The sequence below is a fragment of the Pipistrellus kuhlii genome, unplaced genomic scaffold (genome assembly GCF_014108245.1).
Source record: "Pipistrellus kuhlii isolate mPipKuh1 unplaced genomic scaffold, mPipKuh1.p scaffold_m20_p_3, whole genome shotgun sequence".
Lineage (NCBI taxonomy): Eukaryota > Metazoa > Chordata > Mammalia > Chiroptera > Vespertilionidae > Pipistrellus > Pipistrellus kuhlii.
In genome coordinates, this window is record NW_023425529.1 from 34617340 (window position 1) to 34623392 (window position 6053).

Here is a 6053-nt window from a genome sequence, read left to right on the forward strand (position 1 = left end):
TTGAGACTCTGAATGCGTTTCTGTGCAATCGCTGGTAGCCTGGGAAAGGAACCCCACCCTGGGACTGCCAAGTGTTCCCAGATCCGAACATCCACCAAGACCTGCTGTGCAGCCAATCCTTCCAAAGGGTCTTTCTTTCCCTCTGCCCTTCAGAAAAATCCTCCCAAAGCCAGGCTTCTATCCGTGTTGGCCCACTGTGGTTTCTGCTTTTCACTGTTGTGCTCCCACGTGCCTTGAGATAGCTCTGGGGAAACGGCCTTTATTACCGGTAGTATCTTTGTGGACTGTCCATACAGTTCTCTAAATAAACAGGTGGGGACACACAAAACAGTAGGACAAATTAAATGCCACCATCCAAATAAAAGCACAATGCCGAGTACCTACAATCGAAAATCGCACGTCTAATCATCCCACCCAGCAGAAATACGGCAGCATACTAGGGGACAAAGGAGACGTGTTTTCTTAAGTGAATGTCCACACGATGTATAATTGCAGGTTTAAACTTACTCTGTCCCTTCACCTTGATACCCCTAAGTCTTGATGTGTAGCATAGCTGGGAAGCAGAGAGCAGTGATGGGAGTATCCAAATTGCACCAATGCCACCAGGAGGCTGACAGGTAGCTATAGTGAGTGGAGCAGGAGGGTGAGGACCAAAGTAGAACAGAAAACACGGGCCCTCTCCTCAGGTCCCCCCCCCCCCCTCCTTCCCAAGACTGCTGGGATGCAGGCCCATTGCTACCAAGCTTGGCGTTTGCTTGCATGGTTGTTTCTTCTCAAGAGATAGAGAAAAAACAGACCTGTATGTGAAAACTCCTTTGGTTTTTTTAAATACACACCAATAACTAATTCAGCAGCACCATATTTATATGCCATGCAAACCAATCAAAATATGTCTTGGGCCCACATCAGTCCCCAGCCATCAGGCTGGAACTTCTGACCAAAACATTGGCACCAATACAGCTGTGCCTTTGAGTGCATTACACATGGGTTCAGGAAGAGGAAGTCTAAAAATTCAAATTTCCATTGAGGACCCAGTCAATAATTTTCTCCCAAATTTCAAAATTTGTAAATTAATTCTCTATTTGTGTATTTACTTCAGATGCCTTTATAGCTGCTGTAATCCTTTTCCTTAAGGCTTATCTAATAAGTATCTGAGGTTGAAGAAAACCCTAAGGGAAAACCTCTTAGCACAAGAGGGGTTTAGATCCGATTGCAATTAGTCACTCGGTTAATATTTCATAAGCAACTGCTATATGCAGACAGAGCTGTACCCTGGTGATATGAGGAGGATTTGGACTGTCACTGTCAGCCTGCCAGGGTTGCTCAGTGGTTGAGCATCAACTATATTGATTCCAAGTTGGGATATATACCTGGTTGCAGGCTCAACCCCCAGTGGGGCGCATGTAGGAGGCAGCTGATTAATGATTCTCTCGCATCATTGATGTCCTCTCTCGCTCTCTCCCTCTCTTTCTCTGTCAGTATCCACAAGGTTATTTCAGTCTAGTTCAGGGAGACATTTGTGAAAATCTGTAGTTGCAATAATAGAATTTGTGACAAGAGTATGATGAATTCCATAGGGAATTTGTAGAATTATTCAGATATAGACCACTCAGGATGATCTTCCTGAAATCGTGCTTGCCTCTACACTGCAATAAAGGTGACCTTTGAAAACAACATTTATGTCATTCCCCTGCCTGACACCTTCCCAGGGCCAGCTAACAGAAATAGGATACATTCTTCTAGACTTGTAGGCCCTTCACACTCTGGCCTCCCCAACCTCTAATCTTTTGCCACTCCAAGTCCTAACCACTGTTTTTTGGTGACACTACCCTTCTTTCTATTCCTTGAACACATGAAGTTCTTTTCTGCCTTAGGACCTTTGAACTAGCTATTCCTTCTACCTGGAATGATCTTTCCCCAGATTTTCCCCTGGTTAGCTCCTCTTGGTCTGTTAGGTGTCAGCTTAAGTGCTATCTCCTTAGAGAGACCTCTCCTAATCAATCTAAAATAGCACTCCCACATGATTTGCATGGCCCATTGCAAAATGAAAATGCAGTGTCCTGTTAGAAAATATTTTTAAAAATGCTGTTAAAGATGCTGATCTATAAGCTTTTATCTTTCTGAGCTCTCTTGTTCATCTTGCCATGGTGTTTTCTTATTTGCTATTTAGTGTCATTTTCCATAAAGAAAAATTAAAAATGTTAGTTATTAGCATGATTTTACCATTCATCTTTATATGGTGCAATGCCAGTTTTAAGTATGTATAGAAGAGCATTTAATTCATATGTGGAATTATCATAATTGCGCAATTCCTATTGTGTACTTCATACACAGATGTGAATTTCATTCTTAACTGAACAGTAAAAACATTGCACAAAACTAACTCAATTGTTTTTATTTCACTTCTTGACACACCAACATTTTACTACCTTTGGCTTTCAGATGAGTCAGGAAGAACTGAAAGGAAGAGGAACCACCATTTCCTGTCTTTGCCTTCTTTTTACATCATCATTCTCAGAGTAGGTAGTTGGCAGCTACAGGGCAGTAAATGAGTAGGAAAGTATACGATAAGTTCCTTGATCATTGTGTTTCTTAAAATGTTGCCTTCTCTTTGAATTTGAAATTAAGTTCTGGTTTGAGGGGAACACAGCCTCTTGAGTTGTCAGCATCCCTTGTTTAGTTAGCTGTGTAGACATAACACATTTATCCAGTTCATGTATTGGCTTTGAATTTCACTTAACTCCCACAAATTAGGAATCAACCAGAATGCTATGCTCATAGGACATCAAGAAATCCATATGAGAATGGTGTGACAAAGATTGGAGGCTGTATGTCCTCTGCTTACCCATAGGCTCCAGTGTTCTATCAGACCTGCTTACAAAACACAAATCTCACCGAAACCGATTTGGCTCAGTGGATAGAGCATTGGTCTGCGTACTGAAAGGTCCCTGGTTCGATTCAGGTCAAGGGCTTGTACCTTGGTTGTGGGGACATCCCCAGTAGGGGGTGTGCAGGAGGCAGCTGGTCAATGTCTATCTCTCATCGATGTTTCTAACTCTCTATCCCTCTCCCTTCCTCTCTGTAAAAAAGTCAATAAAGAAAACAAAAAACACACTAATCTACACAAATCTAAAGATAAATGTATTGAGAATTTCAAGACAGTGGTAACAGAGGATAAAACCAAGAGAAAGGCCCTCTAAGCACAGAGGGCTGTGACTGACAACTCACCCACTATATCCCCATTTACTCACTATCCCATCATTGTTTTATTTTCAATATTTTCATTGACTTTTTAGAGAGAGAGGAAGGGAGAGGGAGAGAGAAAGAGAAACACTGATGTGAGAGAAGAACCTAATGGGGATCAAGCCTGCAACCCAGGCATATGCCTTGACCAGGAATCGATCAGCAACCTTTTGATGCACTGGAGGACATCCAACCAACTGAGCCACACCGGCCAGAGCACTATTTTATTTCTTCACAGTCCTGTCCTGAGCTGATATTCTCTTGGTTTTTTGTTATTCTTTGCCTCCTTCCATTTGAATGTGAGTTCCAAGATAGTAGGGATCTTTTTTGTTTCATTCACTAATGGAAATCTGTAGGTCCCACAACACTATCAGACACATAGTATGGATCATTAAATATGACCTAAAAGACTATGTGACTTTGGGCAAGATCTGAGACCTAAATCTTACATGTAAGTAATGTATCTTCTGCCTTATGGAATTGTTTTGGAGCTTGAAAGAGCTTTGCTCATCAAATGCTAATCACAGCACTAACTCGCAACAAGTACACAGTAAAATGGGCTGATTTTATTATCAATATCTCTGTAAGTACAAAGTGTTTTAGAAAACAGTTACTCATGCCATGGCTGCACCTGTCTGAGGAACATTTGGAAGAAAGGTACATTCTAGCACACCCTAAACAGGCAGCCAAAAAGAAGCTACAGCATGTATTAGGGCAACTATGTCAGCTGTGTTTCCCTCTAGGCAATCTACCCCGTGCTTTCTGTTCTCCACATTCTAATCAGTCATTAAAACTTATTTGCCTCTTCCTTTTTGCTGCCAGCAGAAAGATTAAAAGAAAAACTTCTGATTACAACTCCATGTGCAAACAACTGGAAGAGCATGCCTAGACAAACATCTCCTCAGAAATCTTTTTGGAAAAAAAAATCATTAGGAAACTAACCCTTCACAACTCAATCAGAAATATCAATTTTCCTTCAGTGATTCTTTTTGTTTTATACATTTCCCTCATTAATAATAATGAAAGGCATTTTTAGAGCTCTTCTATGACATCAGTGCAACATACTAACATGCATTATTTCATTTAATTCTTTCTCTCAATGACTCAAATAATTACTATTATTTGTTTTACATCTGAAGAAATGCAATTTCTATCTGTTTAAATCATTTCTATATTTCAGGCCCAAATCAAAAATCACCTCTTTCTTCAACCTTTTCCTGATTTCAGATGTGTAATTTTTTCTTCTGCCAAATCTGTTAGATTTCTTTTATGTCTTTGTTATTGTTGTAATGATCACTTTTTAACTTGAGTAGATTATAAATTCCTAAGAAGCAGAATTGGTGGAAAATGAAGGAGTGCAGTCAATATTTGTTTACTGAATAAATCGGTGATTTCCCAGAAGGCATGCTATGCTAAGATTTCAACACAAAACTAATTTTTATTGTAGGTATTCTGTTCCCCTGGTTATAGCTCTCAGAGAGACTATTTGTATACCATCGTGTTGATGAAAGGTGGTGTTCAAACCAGCAGGAAGGAAAACCAAAGCACCTGAGATTATGTAAAACAGAAAATGTAAGCAAGTCTCCCAAAATTCTGGAGATGGCAGACATACTACAATTGTAGTCCATTCTTTTCATTTGACACATAAAGCTAGAGTTCCTAAGAGGGGAACTGGCCACCAGTACCAGGTATCCGCCCAGCACATACATGCACACACATATTTACATGTACAGTCAATCAGTGGCACAGCTAAATTAAAATCTAGGTATCTTGACTCTGTGCTCAAGGCCATTTGTTCTTCACTGTTAACTTTACAAAATGTTTTATTCTTCGGGCTTTAGAAAATGTCAGCCTACACTGGAAGTACTTGCATATGAAGAACCTATATATGTAAAAATCCAGCCACCAGAATGATGGAAGGACAGGTCACTATGATACTGACTGCAGTCACCTAACTAGCCTGATCTGGAGACAGGGCTTGCTGGCCAACCTCCTGCAGCCCCACCCTCAGGCTAGCCCCATACCCAATGGATGCCCCACTACCCCTAGCCAGCTCCGCCTCTGATTGCCCCCTCTACCCCAATAGGGGGTAGGCCAGCCAGCCAACCTCCTGCAACCCATCGGCCCACCCAGTCCTGTCCCCAATGGGTTCCCCCCACCCCAATTGGCCCTCGGCTCCTCTCCCAGCCAGCTCCATCCTAGTTGCCCCATACACACACCAATTGGGGGTGGGGCTATATAGCTAATCTCCCATTGCCCTTCCCTCGGCCACTGACCCCTGAAAGGGCAGGGCAGGGCGAGGATGAGCTCCCAACTCCGCCCTGTAGGGCGGAGTTATCCCTAGCCCTCAAAACCCCTGCACTGGGAGAAATTCGCTCTCTTCTGCCATGCTGCCGGCATGAGTGGGAGGAGCCCATTGCTAGCATGGTACAGGCTCTTTTGTTTATTGCATCGGACTCGGCTCCCTGGTGGTCCTTGGGGATCACGAAGTCTGGGCATAACACCCCAATCGACTCCCCTCAATCAGTGGTGGGGTTCACCGACCAGTCGCTGTGGCCCCTCCCCTCAGCAGTCCCAGTCCTGCTCACTAGATGGGGCAGGCTGGTTGGCCAACCTCCCGCCATCTCGTGACAGGCCCAGCCCCAGTTCTCCTCATTTGGGGCTGGACCCACCTATGCATGAATTCATGCACTGGGCCTCTAGTGTATACTGAAAAAGAACAGAAGGCAAGCTTAGATACTTATCATAGCAGTTTATCTTATAGTAAAAGCAGTTTGTTAACATCATGTGGATTTTTTAATGACTGAGAA